Raw genomic sequence first — 25,171 nt, 5'->3', positions numbered from 1 at the left:
CCACCTTTATAACCACCCATTTACGCGGTGGCGTTTGATGTAATCAAAGTACCTTTCCGGTATAAGTGATTTACATGATCTCATGGTCATAAGGACTAGGTAACTATGTAACGAAAGCTTATAGCAAATAACTTAATGACGTGATCTTATGCTACGCTTAATTTGGGTGTGTCCATTACATCATTCATATAATGATATAATCTTGTTATTAATAACATCCAATGTTCATGATTATGAAACTAATCATCTATTAATCAACAAGCTAGTTAAGAGGCTTACTAGGGACTCTTTGTTGTTTACATATCACACATGTATCAATGTTTCGGTTAATACAATTATAGCATGGTATATAAACATTTATCATAAACATAAAGATATATAATAACCACTTTTATTATTGCCTCTTGGGCATATCTCCAACAATAATAGGCATCTGGACTTAAAAATCCGGGTGTTGACAGCAACGGGGTTCCCAGCCCCAATTAATAACTTTCACTAATAATTCTCTTCACATGTTTTGCCCTGATTTATCAGTAAGCAACTTAATTTTGCAATAGACACTCCTCCATGGTATGAGAAATGTTGGAAGGCACCCGAGGATTCGGTTAGCCATGGCTTGTGAAAGCAAAGGTTGGGGGAGTGTCATCCATAATAAAACTAAAATACATGTGTAAACAAAAGAGAAGGGGGATGATCTACCTTGCTGGTAGAGATGACGTCCTTCATGGGAGCCCCTCTTGGAAGGTCTGTTTGGCAAGGGGGTTAGAGTGCCCACTACCATTCGTTGACAACAACAAACACCACTCAAAATATTACTTTTATTGCTCTTTATATGATTTCAAAACTTGAAAAGCTCTAGCACATGATTTAATCCCTGCTTCCCTCTGCGAAGGGTCTATCTTTTACTTTTATGTTGAGTCAGTAAACCTATTTCCCTCTATCTTAAGCAAGCAATTGAGTTGTTGTGATCCAACCATTTATGCTATGATTTAGTTAGTCATGCATTTTATGTTTTCTTGTTTAGTACAAATTTTATCTGAATGAATATGACTGTGAAAGTTATCAATGATTATGAGGAGATTGTTATGATTAAGGATGAGAGCCATGCCATATAAATTCTGATATGAAGGCTTTGTTTAGAAGATAAGTATAATCCTTTAATAGTTCTCTGACCAAGAACAAAGTTTGCCATAACCGTTTATGATTTCCTATGCACCTCTACTTGTGATTTCTCTTTACTTATTTCAAGTTGAGTTATATGAGGAGGATGTTTACTAGAATATCTTGTGTGAATGAATATGATGCTTCTTGTCCGTATTTTATTTATCGACTCTTCACTCCATAAACATGTGGTCTTGTTTATTGAGCTCAGTTTCGCTTGGGGACAAGCGAGGTCTAAGCTTGGGGGAGTTGATACGTCCATTTTGCATCACTATTTTATATCATAATTTGATGTTATTCATTGATATATTTCATATTTAGAGATGATACTTATGTTATTTCACCTATTTTGCATGTTTCATGATTATTGGAGAATTATTCACCGGAGTCAGGATTCTGCTGGAAAAAGCATCGTCAGGACACCATATTTCGGTAGATCAACAATTGACGGAAATTATATGAAAAATCCTATTTTTCTAGAAGACGAAGAGAGCCAGAAGGAGGAGCCAAGGAGGGCCGCCATGGCCCCCCCATAGGCCGACGCGGGCCCTGGCCTGGCCGCGCCGCCTTGTGGGGAGGGGGCCCACAGCCCCCTCTGGCCTCCTCTCCTTCGCGTACATCTTCGTCCCGAAAACCTAAGGCACAGGGAGTTACGGAGAATTTACATAGCCGCCTCTGCGGGGCGGAGAAACACCAGAGAGAAAAGAGCTCTCCGACGGGCAGGAATCCGCCGGGGAAATTCCCTCCCGGAGGGGGAAATCGACGCTATCGCCACCGTCATCGAGCTGGACATCATTGGGATCATCATCTTCTTCTTCTTCACCATCTACACCGCCATCTCCACCGCTGCATCTCGTCACCGCTGTAACATCTAGGGTTGAATCTTGATTGTTTGATAGGGGAAACTTTCCCGGTGTCGATTACTACTCGTTATTGATGCTATTGAGTGAAACCATTGAACCAAGGTTTATGTTCAGATTGTTATTCATCACCATATCACCTCTGATTATGTTTCATATGATGTCTCGTGAGTAGTTCGTTTAGTTCTTGAGGACATGGGTGAAGTCAAAATGTTAGTAGTAAACTATGTTGAGTAATATTTAATGGTTTGATATTTAAGTTGTGGTGTTATTCTTCTAGTGGTGTCATGTGAACGTCGACTACATGATACTTCACCTTTATGGGCCTAGTGGAGTGCATCTTGTATTCGTTTGCTAATTGTGGGGTTGCCGGAGTGACAGCAACCTAAACCCCCGTTAGTATATCGGTGTAGGAGGGATAGCAGGATCTCAGAGTTTAAGGCTGTGGTTAGATTTATCTTAATTACTTTCTTGTATTTGCGGATGCTTGCAAGGGTATATAATCACAAGTATGTATTAGTCCTAGGAAGGGCGATGCATTAGCATAGATTCACCCACACAACACTTATCAAAACAATAAAGATTAATCAACTATATGAAGCAAAAGCACTAGACTAAAATCCCCGTGTGTCCTCAAGAACGTTTGGTCATTATAAGTAAACAAACCGGCTTGTCCTTTGTGCTAAAAAGGATTGGGTCACTCGCTGCAATTATTACTCTCGCATTTTATTTACTTGTACTTTATCAAAACCCCCTGAAAACTTGTCTGTGAGCATTTACAGTGAATCCTTCATCGAAACTGCTTGTCAACACCTTCTGCTCCTCGTTGGGTTCGACACTCTTATTTATCGAAAGTACTATGATACACCCCTTATACTTGTGGGTCATCACGGATCTTCATCTTGGTGCGAAAGGAAACCTAGGACCGCCACCTTTATTCAGGCCAAGCCAAAAGCCTCACACCACTGGTGGCTGCAGAGAAGAAGACGAACAATGTCGATATCAACCTCGCAGTTCCCAACCGGCCCCGACACCAACGAACACCAGATGGCGGCGAAATCCATGTCGCACAGGTAGGTTTCACACATAGGCCAACAAGCCCAGAGGCAGGCGGCATCAGCACGACGCAAGCCTCCCTACGTAGGCTAGGCGATGGAGACCAGCGATCTAGTGAATGAGACCAGATTGATCCCACATCGGCAGAAGAGGATGGTAGGCAAAAACTAGCCAAAACGAACCAGACCCTTGGCACCCATGCCGCCGCTCGTGCGCCAAGTGCCATGTCGGACGGAGCAGGCAAGCCTTCGGGCTGAACGCCGACGCCGCCCTAGCAACCGTGGCCAGAGGCCAGTGGCATGGAGGGAGGCCTCGGAGGAGCCCTGGCGATGTTAGGGTTGGGTTGGGGTGTCGCGTCTTTAGTTGTAAACCACAAAATATTTCTTAACATAGCATATTTTTCATCAACAATATAGCTAGGAGAATTCAAGAATTGAGTTATGACGTGTCACAACCATCAATTTGACAAGATATAGATGAAATAGTTTTGATTTTTCAAATATTTTCAAAATGTCTGTGATATTGGTGGGTCCCAAAGAAGTTCTCAATCGAGCTTCAAGAACACATGAGGTGCCCGTTTGATGGATGCATCTTTCATAGTACGTTGTGAATAAATAAGTACATCGACTCAACAAAAAAAAAATACAGGTACATGTGTGTGGTACTGGTAGCCGTGTGTCGGTCTACGTATGTACGTACGACAGCGATGATCGGTGACGGGTGACGCAACGCAGTACCATCGAGTACGCGACCGAATGATTCGAACCCGTGTGAGGCGCGCGCGCGTGCACGCGCGCAGTGATCGACGCTAGCAAAACCTAGCGTTGGATTCTGTAATGATTTCGTCGCCAGCAGATCGAAGCCGACGGCCAGAACGCGCCAGTGGTCGATCCTCCGGCGACGGAGAAAATTGCAGAAACGAGAACTGGCGCACTCCACCGGGCACCGGCCGGCTAGATTTTCAACTGCTGCTGCTGCCATAGGCATGACCTCCCTGCGGCGTCCCTGCTCTGCTCTCTGCTTCAGCACTCTGACTGAGTAAAGACAGTTCCGCTGAAGCAATGAATTGCGATCATGGCGCGCTCGTACCCCGACCTAGCCGCCGAGACGTAAGCACGTCCGCCGTGCATCATTGTCCAGGAGCCTTTCTTGGAAAGTCTATGGTCTGCTCGATCGCCTTACCGGCTGACCGGTAAAGGCCAGGCCACTTACGTGTGGCGATCTATCCTTGGATTCCATATGCATCTTGCGGGCGCAAGAAGACGGCATCCTCCATGTGATGATATTCTTCCAAGGGATGCGTACACCATGCAAGAACAAGGTAGACAGATGATTTTATATTTTTGGAAAAGAAGTTGAACCCATCAAAATAATGCACACATTTTTTTTTATTAAATTATTTAGCAAAATGTAGAGGAACGAATACATTGATCGATCCAAAGCCACTATCTCCCACATACGCACATCATCTAAAATCGGAGACCTCACCAAGCCGTCCAACGGCGAGCCGAGAGCACAACCAGCCTAGAAGAACCTCAGCGCACAGCGAATGTGCACGCTCCAAAAGCCACCACAACCATCTTTCGCCGATCCATCTTCATAGATCAATGCATCAACCTTGCTAGACCTAATGTCGACCCTCGTCACGACGCTAGATGACACCACCTCTCTACACGTGTCTATCGTCGCGCACCAGATGCTGAGACTCCGCTGAGCCATCCTGCTGAGACAGATTATAGATGGATGAACACACGCCAGCTAGCTGGTCAACTCTATGCATCCATCATCCCGTGATGCAAGAGTTAGCGTTATACCGTGCTATGCGTTAGTAATGTATTAAAATGAATCTCATGAAAGCGGCAGATCTTCAGACACATACGTATTCTGTATCAATATATATAGCGCCTGTTTGGTTCCCAGCCACACTTTGCCAAGCCAAAGTTTGGCAATTTGGCATGTGTTTGGTTTTTGCCACACTTTGGAGCTGCCACACTTCACTATCCATATGGCCCACTTGTCATTGACTGAATTTTTGCCAACTTTTGCCACACTTTGTGGCTTCAAAAATCCTAGCCACACTTTTGTGGCTGCCACACTTGCCAAAGTTAGGCTTGGCAAAGTGTGGTTGGGAACCAAACAGGCCCATATATCTAGAAATCTCTATCTCGTCCATGGATTTTAAAATGCCATGGAGTGCTGCATCGTGCATGGCTTGCGTGAGGAGCAAGAGATCCAGGATGATTGACAGATGGAATGATGGATGGAGTGGATGGATAGCTTGTGTTGACCTGAACCTACCTGGCTAGCTGCAATAAATCCAGACAAGCCTAGTACCCACAGGCCACGGCAGCTACCTAGCTAGCTCGACCGGCCGGGCGGGAAGAGGGATCGCTGGCAACGCCTCTCGATCTCCGTACGTCGACGGCATGGCAGTGGCATGGCGCTCAATTGACGCCACTGTTAGAGCATCCCCACTCGTTGGCGCTCCCCACGCCCAAATCCGGCGAAATTTTCGTTCGGATTGGAGGAAGATTTGGCGTGGGGAGTAGTAGTTTCCCAGCCGCGTGCCCAGGCGTAGTCGACGAGGCGAATTTAAAAAACGGAAACTTGACAAACTACGGCTAAAAACGGGTGAATATAGACTAAATTTAATGATATTTATTACATAACTGGCGGAGTTCATACATAGAGGCCGAATTCGACTATATTTCGAATTCGGCAAGCGGAATTCAAATGCTAATTCTAAAACACGGCGCTCTACATGCCTAAATGGCGGTAGAACACCGTGTAGTCGCCGTCGTCGTCGTCGGAGCCGTCGTCCTTCGGCTGCGCGGCTCGGCTGCCTGCTGCCCGGCCGGCGTGTCCCCACCACCCCGGGGATGGCTTGTACATATCGTCGTCGGAGGACTCGAGGTCGACGACGGGGACAGCGACGCCGGAAGGAGGTGTCGCGGGACGGTGGAAGCGCGCGGCATCGACGTTGGCGGTTGTAGCGGCGCGGGCGGCGCGTTGGCGTGCGGCGGCCAGGTCCAGCAGCCGCCGCTGCTGCTCCGCCTCCTGGCGCTCCCAGTCGCGCCGGCCCGGTCCGATGCGGCGGCGTCCGCGCGCTTCTCCTCCTCCATGTCCTTCAGCGACCTGGCGATCGCCTCCGCCATCGCGGCGTCCTCCGCGCGCTTCGCCTCCTCCTCGGTGAGCTGGATTGCGGCGGCCTCTTTCTTCGTCCTCTTCCGGCCGCTCTGCGGCGCGGAAGGCTGGTCGCGGATGACGAGGGCGCCGCTGCTGCGCCCTCTGGTCGGCGGCGGAGACGCCGGCTCCTTCTTGACGCGCACCGGAAGACGACGACATTAACTCGCCGCGTGGACGGCGAATGCAGACCGGCGGCAGGCTTTTACAGCGCGCGGAAGACGATGCGATGAGGACGACGATCGGTTTCTCTCGCCGATAAGTTGGGGCCACCAGACGCGCGGGAAGTTTCCTCGATATTTCCCACGCTTTCGTTTCGTCCGGAGTCCCCGAGCGCTCCCCGGGGGGGCGGGGATGGCGTGGGATCGCCGGATGAAAATAGGCCCAATTCCGGACGAAAACGAGGAACCGGGGGCGCGACTGGGCCGAATTACGCCGTCCGGATGGAAAAAAGGCTCGCCGGGGGCCTCGTCGGGGGACGAGTGGAGATGCTCTTACTGACGCTGCAAGCAAACAGTAAATAGGAATAGATGGATGGATCGATGGGATAGCTACCTAGCCCGCCCACACGCATCCATGGCTTTGGCACAGATCAATCGATCGATCGCTACAGCGTGTGTGCGTGCATCCCCATGATGATTGGAAACGCCCTAACTTCGCGGCTGCCGCCGTGAGCCAAGCTGCAGCAAAGCTCAGCAGCGACGTACACCAGTTGACCACCGTCATGTCCACATTTCGTGTCCTGGTCTCGGAAGCAGAACATGGAGCAAACTCAGGATGCATGCAATGCAATGCATGTGTTGTTGGATTAATTGCGAAAACGCATGCATGCATGCACACAAACTCTTATTTTTTAGTCAAACATGTTTAAATTTTGTGTACTTTATAGAAAAACTAGCATTCACAATACCAGGTGAATTTATCACCAAAACGTATTTCATGATTGATTTAGTACTGTAGGTATGTATCGATATATTTTTCTTCATATACTTTCGTATCCCCAATTTGTTTGGAAAAGAAAACATTGATGTTGTTTTATAATTGGTCAAGCTTAAACAAGTGTGACTTAAGAAAAGATTATGTTTCCTTAAATATATATGCCTAAAGTTTGAATGTGTGGAGGAAATATTTGAAACCATTCGTATGTCTCCTTTCAAGTGAGTCTGGGGCCTCATTTTGATGCAGAGGCTAGGTTATACTTCAATTTAAAAAGAAAAAGGGAATCTCATTTTGTGTTTGGATGAATTCAGTGTCGGCAAGAGCCAGCTCACTCATAGAGCCCGCCCAAGTACATGCGTATATGGTCGACGGCGTAGAAGCTGATAATGGCATTCTCGTTTCTTGCTGCAGCTTAATGGCGTTTCCTGAGCAGAGGTCGGGCAGCTGCCCAGGGTTGCCGGGACGTAGCTCCGCCACTGGATGACTTTTAGAATCACTACAAGAATGGCGCAATACACCGGAAGCCTTTTATACACCGACGGCCCCGGCCGTCGGCGTATGGCCTGGCCAGATCAGCCTGCCAAAAAAAACCTCGGCATAGCGAGGTCTACACCGAGGGCATCCCTCAGCATACCTTTGGCCCTAGGCGTAGTCAGGGCTACGCCGACGGCCACTCTCGGCGTAGGCCATCCTTCAAATTTGTCTGATTTTGTAAAAATCATAACTAATTTATATGACGTCATAAAAATGCGTATAAGGTATCAAAATGTTCAGAAAAGACATCCTCTTTCCGTTTAGGTCAAAATCATGCATATTTGAATCATGTACAATACCATGTTAATATAGTAACAATTTAAACACTTTCTTATATGTCCTCGGGTTCCCATTTTGGCCACATGAGAATTTAAACGAAGTCAGAAAATTCCGCGGAGCCGCATGGCGTCATTTTATGTATCCTACTAACCACTCCAAAAGTCGGAATTAGGATATGGTAATTATTTTGAAAAACCCTTCACGAAAAGGGCTATCAAGTCCGGAGTTCTATGGTTTTAGGAGAAATGAGTAGGAAACGGCCCGTGACACCGCATAGTTTGTCGGAACGAGGCTATATTTTGCACGTGTGTGGGCCCTGCGATGGGAAGCAAGGCTCCAGGCGCTGATTTCCAATCCGACCCACGGGCGATGGTTTTTTCATTTTCGGGGTGCCAAAACGGTTTTTTTTGTGAAGCAGCTACATGGATCGCATTTTAGTACTGCGCGCCGTGTAGTGGTAGGAGACTGTCTCCGCACCACATATCACATGCCATATGTGTGCGCTAGCTATCTAGGAATCCATGTGCCTTCTGCGGTGTCCCACCGAATCCGCTGGAAACTTTACGGATTTGAACTAAGGGTACACTTTATGTCGCTCAATAAATTCCGGGAAAATGTTGTTAGGTCTACGACACATCACTCCAAAATTCGGAATTGGGATACAACAATTATTTTGGAAAACCCTTCACAAATAGGGCTATCACATCTGGAGTTCTACGACTTTTAGGGAAATGAGTAGGAAACGGCCCGTGACACCGCATAATTTGTCGGAACGAGGCCATATTTGGCACGTGCGTGGTCCCCGGGATGGGAAGCAAGGCCCTGGGAGCGTACTTCCAATCCGACCCATGGGCGATGGTTTTTTCATTTTCGGGGCGCCAAAACATTTTTTTGTGAAGCAGCTACATGGGGCGCATTTTAATATTGCGCGAGAACTCCGCGTAGTGGTAGGACACCGCCTCCGCACCACATATCACATGCCATATGTGCGCGCTAGCTATCTGGGAATTCCTGCGGCTTCCTGCGGTGTCCCGTCGAATCCGCTAGAAACTGACCGAATTTGAACTAGGGGTATACTTTCCGTCGCTCAATATATTCCTGAAAAAATGTTTTTAGGTCTACGACACATCACTTTATGTGCTAATTTTTCCGTTTAGCTCAATGGTGAACGGGTGCACCAGCACGCCCGGTACGGCCATACCGCATCTCCCGGGCCCACTTTTGGCTAGATGCCAATTTAAACAAAGTAAAAAAAAAATCCCGCGGCTTCGCGTGGCGTCATTTTATGTGTCCTAGTAACCACTCCAAAATTCGGAATTGGGATACGGCATGTATTTTGGAAAATCCTTCACAAATAGGGCTATCACGTTCGGAGTTCTATGACTTTTAGGGGAAATGAGTAGGAAATGGCCCGTCACACCGCATAGTTTGTCGGAACGAGGCCATATTTAGCACGTGCGTGGTACCTGGGATGGGAAGCAAGGCACCGGGAGCGAATTTCCAATCCGACCCACGAGCGATGGTTTTTTCATTTTCGGGGCGCCACAACGGTTTTTTTTTGTGAAGCAGCTACATGGGCGCATTTTAGTATTGCGCGAGACCTTCGCATAGTGGTAGAACACCGTCTGCGCACCACATATAACATGCCATATGTGCGCACTAGCTATCTGGGAATACCTGCGGCTTCCTGCGATGTCCCGCTGAATCTGCTGGAAAGTGACCGGTTTGAAGTAGGGGTACACTTTCCGTCGCTGAACAAATTCCGGAAAAAATGTTTTTAGGTCTTCAACACATCACTTTATGCGCTAATTTTTTCCCGTTTCGCGTGTTGGCGAACGGTGCACCAGCACGCCCGGTACGGCCATTTTGCATCTTGGGGGGGGGGGGGGGCGTTTTGGCCAGATTGCAAACTGATTGTCGTATTTGGATTCCTCTAATTTTTAATATGAAAATATTATATGGATGTTATATTTAGAGATCTCTCATTTTTCTGATCGATTTAGACATATTATTTGTGGAATTTCGATTTTCTGATTTAAATATATTAATTATTCTATATTAAATACTCCCTCCATTCTTTTCTATAATGCCTATTGTTTTTTCGCATTTCTTTCAGAATATAAGAGTAAAGCTATGTTTTTTTTGCAAAGAACCCCTTCCACCGATCAGGTCAAGTCCAGAAAATCTGGAAACCGATATGGTCATATATTTCTGAGATCTGTTTTCAGTTTCCTATTTTATCTGTGATATCGCTAGGGGGTTTTGTGTCAAAAAAGGCTCGCATTAATTTCCGTGCCAAAAAACAATATGCACTATAGAAAGGAACGGAGGGAGTAGTAAAAAGACCAAAAAATAAAATCATTTTATTGTTATTTGAATTTAATATTATTATTATTTATATATTCATTATTGTTTACTTAAGTAATTGTTTGGAATTCAAAAATAAAGAGGTGTGACATCACGGTCCAATGGTTAATAGGTTTGATATGCTATTATTATTAGCAAGGTGTCAATTCTTTAATGGAAATTCATCTGAATGGAACCAAGAAGTTAAACGTGCTGAGGCTGGAGTAGTGTGAGGATGGGTGATCGACTGGAAAGTTTAACCATGATTGTAATTTGACCTAAGATTAAGTGTACTTAGAGTTAAAACTGTCTTGGGTGAAAGATAAACAAGTAAAAAAAGAAAAAAATGATGTAAAACAAATTAAAATTTGTAAAAAGTTAAAACTCTATGCCGAGGGTTTTGCCGTCGGCATAGCAAAAAAGATTTTTTTCTCGATTTTTTTTTTCAAAAAGGAAATTTGAATTTTTTAAATTAGTATGCCAACGATTTTGCCATCGGTGTAGCGTGCTACGCCGAGGGCCGGGCTACGCCGACGACAATAGTGGCTCCGCCGAGGGAGGTCGTTGCCGAGGAGCTATATGCCGAGGGCTGCCTTTGGCGGACCCAACGCTGATGGCCAAAACCGGCTACGTCGAGGGTTCCCGATCGTCGGCATATCAGCCCATTCTTGGAGTGAATTTCATGGAGCTACGATGGCAAAATATCATATTGTTCCCTGATCAAAGTAGTTCGTTTTTGTGTACCACGCAGAAAGGCGTATCGTATTGTTCAACATGGCCATAAAATCTTATCATAGATAATGACCCGATTGTTAAAAAAAACCCCACACTCATGTTTCAAAAAAACCCCACACTCATGTTTCAGAAAATCATGCATGTAAAATAATCTGAAAATTACCAGAACTTATGATCTAGAAATTCATCTTCCGATGTTCGCACAGATGATCAATGGTCATATCTTTTACGAAAACATGCGTAAAAAAGGTCTAATTTTTGTTGAATTTGTAACACCCGGTTGGCCAGCTATTCATGAATGGTAATCGGTGACATGAAGAATAGGTATACTACGGACCAGTGCTGTAGGTGTCAACCTTAAATCTGTCGCTCTGCAGGGGGTCAACGGTTCTCTCAGATCAAATGTTCAGGTCATCATGACGTACGTTGCTGAAAGTAACTTGTATAACACATCAATCATCAATGGCTCACGAGTTATGAAGAATGTAAAGGCTGGGAACAGGATGCGTTGTCTGTTTGGTACTTAAAACATAAAATTTTCAGAATTGGTCTAAGATGATGAAGGCGTTTGAGTACCACATAGAAAAATTCTAGGAAACAAATGCAATATTAGAGACAGGAAGAGAAGACACAAAAGGATGTTTTGCCCTAAGCTTTTGAAAATGAAATGAATACATAGTGTTAAGTTAGTTAATTTTGGTATTTTCAGAAAATGTAGAAAGTTTTTTTTATAGAGGGAATATACTAATATCAAGATGATAGTAAGTACATCCAACCTCTACAACAACATAATATCTAGAGCTAGTCATGACATCAACGATGCACAAAAAAAGTATGACCCCGCCAAAGCGATCGGTGACTTGACCAACTTTATCCATTTTTTAATGAAAATGGAGGAAGCTATAACTTCTCAATTCTTTGACTATCGAAGAATCTAAAAAGTATTTTATAATTATTATTTTGCTTCTATTCCATTCTTATGAATTTAATTAGCCTTTTATCGGAAACTTACGGAAAGTCCACTGATCTATTGATATTCATCCATAGTAGTACAGAGAACGCAAAAGGTAATAAATATTGCAGATAAATACTCCCTTCGATGCTAAATATAAGCCATATAGTTTTTTGGCACGAATATTCAAGAACGCACTTGGAGGCAATGCTAGAGAAGATTTGGGTAAGATTATTCCTGACTAATTGACGTGAGAAAATAGAGGAGTTCATATTAGATAAGTAAACATAATAAAATTTCTAAAAGAAATTCTCCATACAAGTGATACAACGCAATATATCTTATATTTTGGATTTTTTTATCGAATAACTATATAGCTTATATCAAGGAATAGAGGGAGTATGTCTTTAGAGTGACAAAGGGTTAACTTCGTCAATGCTCATGATGATGAACTTGGGTTTCAGGAAGGAGGACACCGGCGAATCAACGAACTAGTTAGTCAAACTTAGGCAGCAGATGAATATTACTATCAAAGACGAATCGCCGAGATTACAATATATGGAACTAGGGTTACAGGGGTGTTTGCTCTGATTCAATATGTCCCCTCTTGGTGGCTCCTCCCAGCCCTTATATAGTGGGTTGGGTCTCAGAGTCCACCTCAAGGTCGAGTTACAGTTCATGCCGGATCACTCGATATGGGCTTTAGCTTTCCTAATGAGATATCTTTAGATTCCTCCAGACTTCTTAGTGGGCTTTCCCCTATTCCTTCCTGAGCTTTGTACCATGGATAGCAATGCTTAGAACCCGATATGGTATACCCATGTCATAGACCACCTAGCGACGACTACAGAGACTAGCACGAGCCCAAAAGCGTGCCACCATCCTCGCCCCTCCATCGCCGGAGCCAGACAAAGTTTGTCGTAGTAGAGCTTGTTGTAGTAGACAAACAAGAAGTTATCGTGCTAAGGCCACAAAAACCATCATGAAAGATTAACACTAGATCGGAATAACTACACTTAAAAACACACAAACGAACACGAGACCTGACTGGATATACGCGTGACACATAACTTCACGCGCCCTTCGCAGACGCTAGAGGCACCAACAGAGTGAGGATAGAGCTAGCAGAAATAATCTTATTTTAACTTCAATATATAGTCCCCGCCATCACTATTTTAAAAAAAAAAACCGAAACAAAAAACGTGAACCCTACCGCCAGCGAGGGCCATGGTCCACCACACATCTCCAAGGCTCCAAAAGGCCACTAGAGTGGACCGCCGGCGTCGCCGGCAAGAGGGGTAGAACCGTAGAACCTAGATGAGTTTTACAGCCACCTCACAATCGTTTCTCTCCTGAATCACGTACAAAAGTTAATGCCATCCAAATTTTTGAAGATGCCATCCAAATTTTTGAAGATGCCGCGGAATCTTTTTGCCGACACTTTTCTAAAAATGCCACGAAATCTCTTCGCTGGCACTTTTTCGAAAATGCCATCCAAACTTTTTGCCGGCACTTTTAAGGATGCCTCCAATTACTTTTTCAGGCTTTTAATTCTGGTGTCGCTAAATATTTTCTTAGGCATTTTTAAAGTTACTATACTGCCTGCAAACATGCAAACATTCAAGCAATCTAGCAGTCAAGCATACATCAAACTCAAGAAGTCAAACAATGTTTAAAACCAATATTTTCACGCAGTCTAGGTCTCAAACCAACATTCTGAAACATTCAAGGGTTCACAATCGAGGCATCTAACTTACATGACCAATAGGGTCCATTTCCACAACATGAACAACATGGTTTGAAACCATTAGATAAAATACACAACAAGGATCATCTAACAGGGCTCATCTAACTGGCTTCCATTTTACTTGTCCGACCAACAGGGTTCTCAATTTTCCTCATTTGTTCCCGATTCGCTGCTTGTTCCTCCAATGTCAGCACAGTACCATCATATCTAGAATAAACTACCAAACATGACAAAAGTAGCAATGTTTCTTATATCAGGGAAGTAGACATGTTACCCATTGCGAAAATAAAATCAAATTGCAGCAACTAGTAAGTAGTAACACACTAAACTTATCAAGTACATAGGTACCCTGGTATACAGAATAGAAAGTGTAGACATTTATAGTAAAAACCAGTGAGCTCAGGCACTGGTTGGTACTCGATGACCCTGTTTATTGGGCCTCATGTTTTAGCTTGTGGTGCTTCTAGTCCTCCGGAAGCACCAACTCAACAAACATCAAGTGATTTTGAGGCATAAGCATTTCATTACAGGAAAGATATTACATCAAATTCTATTACAGTACACAAAAAAATCATTTGTAGCAACGAAATATCAGTTGGTTCTACACAGGTAATAGGCCAAAACTGAATATAATGGCTTAAAGAATTATGTTTTTCCTCTAACAACACCTTGTATCGAAATATACATAGAGAGCAAAACCTCAAGAGAGATGTGTTATTAGACAGTTAAGTCTCCCTTTTATCTTTTCAATGTATTATAACATAACTGAGCAGATGAATAAGAATTAGGGAGGTTTGCTTAACCATGCTATGTTGGTTCTCACCAATGGGGTGGTATAAATTGAAGACATTAACCATGCTTAAAGTGGCTAAAAAGTAGGCCGTGCATTACAGAAAACTGGGTTCTATAGGAAAAGGTATATAGTAGTAGACTTTAAGCAACAAAGCATCATTTATACCTTGCCTCGAATCTTGTCAATGACAAGGAAATTTCGACATAACACATGTGAAAAAACCAAGCATTCATGCATAGGTGGGAAGAACGGGAACACTCAATTAGTATTCATTGTGCAAAATAACATGGTACAACTCTATATCTTTTAAATCCCCGGTTTGCAAATATGTGGTAGATGTATTATTCCAAACATCTGAAAACATAAAGAAGCGACATACCATCCTTTTTCAGCATTACTGAACAACTTGAAGCCTTAATAGGTTAGAATAGACATATATGTGCTAGCCGATGCATAGTAAAATCCATCAGCTGTACTTGTGCTGCTGCTGTTTGGAGGTGTGGCCGACTGGGAACATCGGCAGCAGGCCAGCGGAAGTGAAGCTACTGGTAGAATCTGCAAGCAAAATGAAAACCCATTATACTTATTTCTAAAACAGTAAACTATAGTTATGAATTGTGAACTGCTATAGATCGGAACAGCCTTTGGACGTCAGTAAAATATTCAAATAAAATGCCTATTTCCTGTTCGTAGAATAGTGCAGGGAAGCTACGATACATGAAATCTGGGATAAGTAAGACAAGTTAACAATCTAGCTAACAATCTGCGAGTCAGTTTTCTGCAACTACACCAATAACACGGTCTCGCTCACTCACTGCTGCAAGAATAAACAAATAGAAACAGGGAAAAACACAATAGCACGAACCACTGTATTGTCATCAAAATCAGAAACCCATATGCTTTCCCTGGTTATTGTTAGCCACTTAGCCTTACACCTTTTTCGGGGAAAAGGAGCTGCCAAGTCTAAGATAAAACTACATTGCCTCAATTAAATCGAACACACCAATATATCTAAGATAAAATTACTGTACTGTCAATTCAGGTTTCCCTGGTTATTTTCTTGCAAAGATACCCTTTCGTTAACTGTATCAAGCTAATAAATTAACTCATGAAAGCAATTTAAAGCGGGAATTTACATGCTCTTAAGTGCTTGCAGTGTTTCTTCATCAGATGATATTGGATGACTAGAGCTGTTGTCATGATTACTGCTTAACCCATGTAACCTTTTCCTTCAGCGCCTGAAAATGCATGCTAGACTTAATAAAAAGACACTACAAATTACTGTATTTAATTCTGTTCACACATGTGGGTAGGGCAATGGGTGTACAATGCACTTGTTTTGACATCTTTGGCACGCTAAAGTATGCATTTCATCTTGATAATAATTGTTCATAACTCACTGTTGAGCATGTAACAGAGGTTCAGGACCAGTGGCCTGGCCACTGAGGTCCTTTATAATACTCACCGGATGCTCTCTGGCTTAGGATGATCTAGCGCGTGGTTTTGTGGTTGTGTAGCTAGGTCTTCAGCTGAGAGAGGTGCCTCTGGAACTTTTGTCATCTTCTTGGAATTCCTGAGGCCTAGCTGTGTAAGCTTTCGAGAAATTTGAGCCGAAGATATCTTTCCACTGGGATCTAAAGCTTCAGCAATTAGATGGCTGCATTTACGGTCATCCTTATATCTGCAATATGAAAGGCAGCATGTGATTCACTAAAGAGGAGCCAAATAAATTAATCAATACTAAAATGAAGCTTCTGCTGACAAGATAGCAACTTATCCAACTACTGTATGCAAAACATCCATGTAACAAAGTAAGCGATATGGCTCTTATATGCAACTGTATGCAAGTGCAGCTCGAATGAATGGATAATGTGACTCATCAAATGATAATGCCGATAATGTGACACATCAAGTGATAACGAGGCATCGGCTCATCGCCACTCACCTTGGTCCTATGGAGGTGTAGTAGTTTGAAGACCTGCAGATCGTAGACTGAGGCTATTAGGTCGCCGCTATTGAGATCGTACAGCTTGACTCATAAACAAAAATGTCATCTGAAGACCTGTCATGCATAATTCAAGAAAAGATAATGATCTAGAAAAATAGGTTGTGAAGAGAGATGCTCCAATTGACCCTATATCATTTAAAGCATCGTCGTTTTAAATATATAACATCCATTTAGGCTCCTAATGAAACGACTCTAAACATTCCGTAAGCATAACGACCAATGTGAAGTCCAAAAGGAAAAAAAACGATGGCTACAAAATTAATGGATGCATACATGAACATCAAAACAAATCCAGGCCATAGTATTTATTTTAATGCAAGGCTACAGAACTGCTCTATAAAGCTCAGAAACCTACAACTAAAGTTATTTTAACTCGAAACAATCCAGTGAGGGGGAGAAACATGATGAACTTAAGGCCAGTGGTACAGAACTGCTCCATGAAACAATCCATTAAAAATTTCACTTCTATAAATACTCAGTCTTCGAGTTAGCAATCCAAATAATATGGCACCATCATCTACGCCGACACTGACCAGATACTTAAAACTTTAGCTGCCATTCATCTCTGATCAGTGCAAGCAGCCAAGCACACAATATGCACTTAAGCAAAGCAGGAATAAACTAAGGCAGAGAAAAGACATAGAAAAGGGAACCTTACCTTCAGGTTGAGTAGGTGCACGTAGGTGAAAAAATTGAAGCTCTTAGTGGACACCAACACAACCCCACCTCACTATGTCCCATCCCTGCCATTATCGATGCAATATTAGATAATTTTCTTATGCTACCTATTTGGTTCCATGGCGAGAGCTCAGCGTGGAGAGAGGCACTTCCAATTCATCCAGGATCATCCTCCTCAAGTCCTGAGCAAGTAACTGGCCAAATGAGGCATCTAGATACAAGAGGAGGGAGTGGGAGGGGGAAGGGGGCCTGCCCAAAATTGGGGACGTACCCAAGGATCTGCACTGGTGCTTGTCTACTCACCCTCCTGGATACTCCGCGCGGGCTACGCTGCTCGCTGCCGCTGGCGAGGGACCACGAGCTCGCGGTCGCTGGTAGTCGGGGAGGCACCATGTCACCAACGCCATCGTGCTCGGGATCGAGCTAGCGCAGGCCACGCCGTTAACACGCTCCGGATCGAGCTCAAGGGAGAGGAGGCTCCGTTAGTTGTCGACGAGAGGGCGGCCACGACGGGATGCAGCGCAGGCCCCCGCACGAGATAGGTAGGAAGGCGCCGTGTGAGGGCTCGGAGGAGCGCGGCGGCGCGGTACCGCGGCGGCGACCGTCACGAACCCCACGGCTAGGGTTAGCCGTGTCGTCGTGCTCAAGGGCGGAAAGGAGGGGCAAGGGTAGGGATCCGGCGGAGGGGACCAAGATGAAGCTCGCTCAGTGCGTGGAGGCGGTGAATGCGGCCGGCGTTGGACTGCACGTCGGCGAGCGGCGGCGGCGGCGCAATGGGGAACCGAGGACGCGCGCGAGAGAGAGAGGGGTAGGTGGGGGAAAGGAGAGTGGGAGAGATTTTGCATTTAGACCCTTCAAAAAATAATTTGGGGGTGGGAATGCCGGCACTTTTTCCCAAATGACAGTATACATCAACATTAACCGCACTTTTGGAAAACTGCCGTGAAAAGTACCATCACTTTGGTAAAATGCCAGTAATAAGCAACATTGCAGGCACTTTTCTAAAACTGCCACGAAAAAATATACCGGCACTTTAGTAAAATGCCAATAATAATCTAACATTAATGGCACTACCTAAAAAATGCCAATAATTAGATGGTAATTCGAGGCACTAATCAAAAAGTGCCGCTAAATACTAGCTTTAGAGTATCTCCAGTCGCGTCCCCCAAAGCGTCCCCCAAAGGGATTTGGGGCGCGCCGGACAAAAAAAGAGTTCCAGCCGCGTCCCCCAAAGCCCATTTTTGTCCGGCGCGGCCCGATACGGTGTCCGGCGCCCCGAGCCCGTCCCCGTCCCACAGGGGACGATCCGGGGACGCCGGACACAACGAAAAGCGAGGCCAACCGACGCGGGCCCGACCCGTCAGCGGCACAGGGAAAATTCGTATCACACTTCCGCCAAATCCCGCCGCTCCCGCCAAATCGCGCCTATACCGCCGCGCACAGGCCTCCCAAAACATATCCCGCCGCCGATTCATTTCTCCTATCCCGCCGATTTCTTTCTCCCTCCCGCCGTCCACCCGCCGCCGCTACCCTCTCCCCATTCCATGGCGCCGCCAACAGCCCCCAAAAAGATGGCGAAGAAAGCGGCCAAGAAGCTGCCGGGCAATGCGATGAAAGGGGCGAAAGCGCCGTTCGCGAAGCCGCGGAAGGCGCCGGCTGCGAAGAAGAAGCCTGAAGGAATGACCGAAGATCAATGGCAGCAAGATTGCCTGCGCCGGAAGCTATCGACGGCGGAGCGGAAAGGACGGAGGGCGGTGGAGCCGGAGAAGAAGGCTCGGGCGGCGCGCCGGCCACCGGCACGTAATGGCCGGGTGTGTCGCCGCCACCAACGCGAGCCCATGGAGTACGTCCATGCCGGTCTACGTTCCGGGAGTGATCTCTCCGTCGCAAGCCGCCTTCTACAACGACGGCCCCTCCGCCACTCCCGGGTGCATGACGCCTAACTTGTCGCCGCACTACCAGGATGCGCTGCCGCACGGCGGCTTCAACCCCAACAACCTCTACTCCCCGGCGTACGAGCAGCGCGCGAGCCGGACCCGGTCCGGACGGCGACCCTTTCACCGGCCGCAGGGGTCCGCTCGAATACGACGGCGCCGGTGCTGAGGAGGACGACGGGGTTGAGGAGGAGGAGGACGAGGAAGAGGAGGAGGTGGAGGACGACGAGGAGGACGACGATGAGGACGAAGAGGGCGGCGAGGAAGAGGACGACGAGGGTGCCGGTGACGATGATCTCGTGGAGGTAGACGCGGACGGCGTGAGGACGAAGAAGAAGAAGAAGAAGAAGAAGAAGAAGACGTCGGGCACACGAGGCCCGAAGTGGACGCCTATGGAAGATCTTTGTCTGTGCGAGTCGTGGGCGACGGTGAGCCATGACTCCATCATCGGCGCCAACCAAAAAGGCGGGAAGTATTGGGCGAGGATCAAGGCCGAGTTCGATGAGCGCAAGCTCATCAACGACGACTACAACAAAGTGACAATGAAGAGGAGCCAAAAGGCAATGTCGACGCGATGGGCCATCATCCAGGCGTCGGTGAACTTGTTCCATGGGTTTCATCACGACATGGAGACCAGAGGCGACAGCGGCGCCGACGTCGCCAAACTGGTACGCCTCTTTCTTCCATAATCCGTAGCGCCCACATTGTGTTCGATGAAATGACTCTGCTTCCTTTGGTTAGTTTGATCGGGCCATGGATTTGTACGCCAAGAACTCGGAAGGTCACAAGTCTTTCGTGCTCATGCATTGCTATGGCAAGCTCAAAATGAATGAGAAATGGCGGCCGACGCGCTTGTCGCCGTCCAAGGGGAAGGACGCCATTGATCCGGACGCGCCGCCGGCAACTTCGACAGGGCGTCCTATCGGCAACAAGGCTGCCAAGGCCGCCTTGGCCGACGCTGCGTCGTCCGAGAAGACGCAGCGTCGATCACGAAATGCCTCGCCAACGTCTCCTCGACCTTTATCTCCCGCGACAAGAAGACCGACCAAAGGTGGGCCGAGCTGCTCAAGAGGCAAGAGGAGAAGCTCGGAGCTCAAGAAACGCAGGGACGACATGTCCTCGCCGAGAACGTCGACGGAGGGAATGTCTCCCCGGACGCGAGCGGCGCACAACTTCTTCAAAGGACGGATCCTCGACGACATCGAAGCCAAAATGGCGGCGGCGGACGCGGCGGCCCCGGCAGCGGCATCGCAGCGAAGAGCAGGCCGACGCGTCTTCTCTGCTACACACTGCATCGGCCTCGCGTCGGCGACGGAGCGAGACACACCATGCACAGGAACGGGCAGATCGCGACGAGGTCGTCGTGCTCGACGGGCTGCGTCGACTCGGGACACGACGCCGTCGACCAACCCCTTCCCCTTCTTCTAATTTGCATGCACCACCGGTCAGTAATATGATCGCGCGCCCAAGTACTTTGATCGATCGCCGCTACTCCGATCGCGACGAATCGGCGGGAACGATCTCTTTTGAATGCATCTATTTGAATTTCTGATTGGGGCGGCGTTTGGGGGACGCGGCTGGGGAGCGACGTCCCCCAAACGCGGCACGAACAAAACACGTCCCCCAAACGCGGCACGAACAAAACACGTCCCCCAAACGCTCGATCCGGCGCGGTTTGGGGGACGCGACTGGAGATGCTCTTAGTGGCATATTTGTAATGTGCCGGCAAGAAAAGTGTCGGCAATACCGGCATGTGAGGTAGTGATAGTCACTACGCTACACACCACTGCGCTAGCTATAGCTTTGCCTGGTGTTTCGGTGAAAGCTCTAGCAAGCTAGATCGATATGTGCATGCATTAGGGCATCTCCAACCGTGCGACCCAAACGGACGTGTTTGGGCGTCCAATTTTATCCGGATGGGTCACCCCGCGGACACGCGGATAGCCGAAACGTCCGTGCCCCGTTTTTATTCCCCAACGCTGCAGCCGATCCATTCTACAACTCTAGCAGTACTAGTGCGTAGAAGGTCATCAGCGACATGGACAGGCGAGACGCGAGCGGCGTCCAGGCACAGGCGGCGCCGCAGTCAAGGTGCAGCGCGCGGCCGGCGTCCAGGCAAGGCGCGGCCACCGTCGAGGTACGGCGCGCTGGCGCGGTGTCGAGGTGCGGCGCACGGACACTGCTAGGTGGAGCTGCAGCGGCGCGGGCGAAGGGGCAGCAGCGCGGGACGGCCGGTGCAGCGAGCGGCCCTGGCGCTGGCAGAGCTGCAGCGCGGGCGCGGGGCGGCCGGCGCAGCCGAGCGGCCCTTGCGCGCGGCAGAGCTGCAGCGCGGGCGCGGGCGGCTCCACGTCCACGGGCGCGCGAGCGGGCAGGACGTCAAGGGCCGGGCGAGTGGGGCGGGCTCGGCGTCGGCGGAGCTGCGGCGCGCGGGCACGGGCGGCTCCACGGCCGCGGGCGAGCGCGCGGCACGGCCGCTCCACGGCCACGGGCGCGCGAGCGGGCGAGCGTCGAGGGCGCGGCGAGCGGAGCAAGGCGTCGAGCGCGCGGCTCCACGCCGAGCGAGCGGCCGCGGCGAGGTGGGCGGCGGCCGGGGCGGGCTCCGCGGCGGCGAGGGGCCGGGACGGCGCGGCACGGGGCGGCGTCGAGGCGACGCGCAGCTCGCGAGGGGCCGGGCGGCGCGCAGCTCGCGTCGGGGATCTGCCCGCCCACGTCGACCTCCGCCCGGCTCGCGGGCGGCGCGAGATGGCGCGGCGAGGCACGGGACGGCGGCGGCCCGAGGTGCGGCCTGCGGAGGCGGACCGAGGCGCGGCCGCGGCGGCGGCCCGAGGCTCGCGGCGGCGCGCGGCCAGCTCGCGGCGGCGCGGCCGGCCTCTTCACGCGTGGCTCGCGGCGGCGGGTCGTGGCTCGTGCGAGGGGCGGCCGGTGCTCACGGCGGCGAGGCGCGACTCATGCTGCGCCGGCGGGGCGTGGCCGTCCTTGCTTCGCCGGAGGAGAGATGGGTAGGTGGGGTGGGATGGAGAGGCACTGCCAAGTGGGGTTGGGGAGGACACAATGGACAAGGACGGACGCGCGGACACGTCCGTCACCACGCAAAGCGGTATCAAATTTGGGCCGGTTTTGGATCGTGCCGGACCGCGCGGGCCGTCCGTTTTGCATATGGGTCCGCGCGTTGGGACACGTTTTTACCCAAACGGACGCGCGCGGACCTTTTGCGTACCCGGGTTGGAGATGCCCTTATAACTTGGCCTCGCCATCGCGCACACTCAACTCAAGCACCTGGAATTGGACGGTTGCTTGTTCGGTTCTTGCAGCCTGTCCTTCAGCACTCTGAACAGATTTATCGATCGGGACGATGATGACATACGAGAGGACAGAGACACTTCTCCTATCTACGCTAGATCTCTCGATGATGCAAGCAACGTAAGGGCCCGGGAGAAGTGGCTTTTCTTATTTGGCCTTTTGGGGCCAGACATGATGCTAGCTTGTGTGCCTTTTGTTATGGGGTAGTGTAGGTAGCTAGATCGGGTACGTGATGACGACGAAGGACCTAGGATTTGATGGTCCTAGGCTTCAGCCTTGGCTACATCCGCCCCTTATCCAGCTAAAGGATTTTTGCGACGCATTTTATTGTCCGCGCATGTCCGTTTCCGTCGCGCAGCGGGCGCTAAAATGATTGTTTTCGTCCGCGCGTTCGTTTGCGTCTGGGGTGGCTCCAGCGGCCCGACACATTTTTTTTCTCTTTCCATTTGAACATAGTTCCAAATATTACAAATTGGAAGATTATTTTACACAAACTAATACATAGTTTGGAACATGGTTTACACAAACTAATACATAGTTTGAACCATGGTTGACACAAATATAAATAATTCAAAAATAGAAACCAGTTGTGTTGATTTTCGTATGTTCACTGCCAAGAAAGAACATTCGAGGGCACACCCAGTCACCCAAACTGGAAAATCCAGTGGGAGGCATGACGGTGCCATTGTTGGTTCTACCGAGGAAGAACAGACAGAAACCTTCCACTACTGGCTTCGTCTGGCCCGTAGCCAGATTCGCTGCAAAGAAAGAACACTCTAAGTTCTAACTATCGGTGTCCGAGGCGGATTCGCCGGTGTGGTAATGCCTGCGGCAGGCCGTATCGTCGAACACCTTGACGATCATCTCGCCGTCTCCCTCTTAGAGGAAGGTGAGGTGGCAGCCGGGCTCGAGCGCGAGGTCACGGGCGAACTTGCCCCACCCGATGTGCAGGTACATCTTGCCCTGCCCGTTGAACAGGACCTCCACGGTCCAGCGGCAGAAGTTGCAGCTGGCCTCCCGTAGCTGCAAATGCGCTGGCTCGACGCCATCGACGAACTCGGCGAACTTGTTCGGGAGCCGCTTGATGCCGAGCGGGTCATCGTCGATGCGGAGGAGGAACTCGAAGCAGCGGTCCTCCTGCAAAGACGAAGAGGGCGCAGGCGACGGCGAGCGTGGGGCCGTAGCAGCTCCACCACGGCGGCCCTGCCCCGTCCCCTGGGGCGCCCAGGACCTCGGCCTCGACCGCCTCGCCGGCCACCAGGACCCGCCATGGACTTCCTCGCGGGCCTGGCTGCATCGCAGGAACACCTAGGCGGCGCTACGGTGGAGCTTTGTGGCGGCTAGGGTTTCTTTGGAGGAGTGGATGAGGAAGAAGAACGCGCGCCCCCTTTATATAGGCCGGAGGCATGGGGTGGCCGCGGGACGCGTGGCGACGCCATTAACGTGGTTGGCGGAGGTGGGCTGCGGCCGCTCGGCAGCCGAGACATCGCCATTAACATGGCGCAGACTGCCGAAACGACGCAGTGGTGCCAGTCGCTAGCGCGTTTGAGAAGACGCATCGACGCAGGGGCGCTGCCAGGCGGGCCCGACGAAACGTCCGCTAGATGCGAGCGGACACTTTCGACATCTGCGCAGTGTCCGCAGAGACGCATCCGAGGCGCATATTTGGGCCAGGTTTGCGTCTCCGCGGACGGCCCGGTCACTTTGCGTCGCCCCGCTGGAGGTGGTGCCAGACGTATTTCCGATCACGGCGGAAGAAAACGGTCGCTCAGCGTCTATTTGCGTCGCGCCGCTAGAGATGCCCTTAGTTTTGAGCGCCTTTTAACCTAGTTTGAGCTTGTGTTGATGGTCCATCTAGTCTACTCCGCTGCCAAGTGTTTTTGCACCAGCTGTAACCAAAAAAAAAAAAAAAATCCAAGATTATGGAAGAAAACGTATTGCCTAGCTTCTGTGTCCGAATATGCAGTTCAAAATTTAGAAGAAAAAATAACACAACGTCAAGACAAGCAAAAAACGAAGACAACAAGATCGCAACACACCAACTCGACACATTAATTAAGAAACCTATTGCTAAACCGCCACCCATGTTATAGCACGGGAGTTCTCTGATAACATTTCCCAAACTATTATTACCCGCCGCCACGATGTCCCGATTTTCTGCTCGTTACAACGGACCAATTAGTTTTGACAAGCCAATAGATGCAAATGTAACCTACAAAGCGGGAGGGAGGTATAATCGCATGGGACATGTGATAAGCTACTTTCAAACAATCAAAAAAAAAAAAGCGGGAGGGAGGTATTGCATATTAATGATGAACTATAAAACCATCCATTATTAATCATAGATCTACTAAAACCACATAATGTAGTAAATTTGCCACAATTTAGTTAATTATTTTGCATTCTAGGTTTTCCTACCCCCTCTAATTCATATTACTTGTTGCTGATTTTGTACAAAGTTGTACTAAATCAATGACAAGTCATATGGAACAAAGGAAGTACACAAAATATCAAAACATTCGTAGATGTAGGAAGGGCATATGGAACCTTCTAACATGGAAACAATTGTATATGGTAATAAAATGCATTCCACTTGTATTTTGTGCGGGTGAGAAAAATTATAATATTTTTTGATGAATTTTATGCATTATCAAAGTTTAGAAGTT

The 25,171-nt window shown here is 48.4% G+C and overlaps 1 long non-coding RNA gene across 1 annotated transcript; it reads right to left on the bottom strand.

The window, feature by feature from the left end:
* Positions 1-16,107: 16,107 nt before the first annotated feature.
* Positions 16,108-17,591, bottom strand: LOC124707738. The gene is made up of 3 exons (XR_007004969.1): positions 17,543-17,591; positions 16,531-17,336; positions 16,108-16,266 (listed from the first exon to the last, which is right to left on the bottom strand). It is a non-coding gene; the product is annotated as an uncharacterized LOC124707738 (long non-coding RNA).
* Positions 17,592-25,171: the final 7,580 nt, after the last annotated feature.

This window comes from Lolium rigidum, chromosome 4 (genome assembly GCF_022539505.1).
Source record: "Lolium rigidum isolate FL_2022 chromosome 4, APGP_CSIRO_Lrig_0.1, whole genome shotgun sequence".
NCBI classification, from domain to species: Eukaryota; Viridiplantae; Streptophyta; class Magnoliopsida; order Poales; family Poaceae; genus Lolium; species Lolium rigidum.
This window is presented reverse-complemented; position numbering and strand designations above follow the sequence as displayed.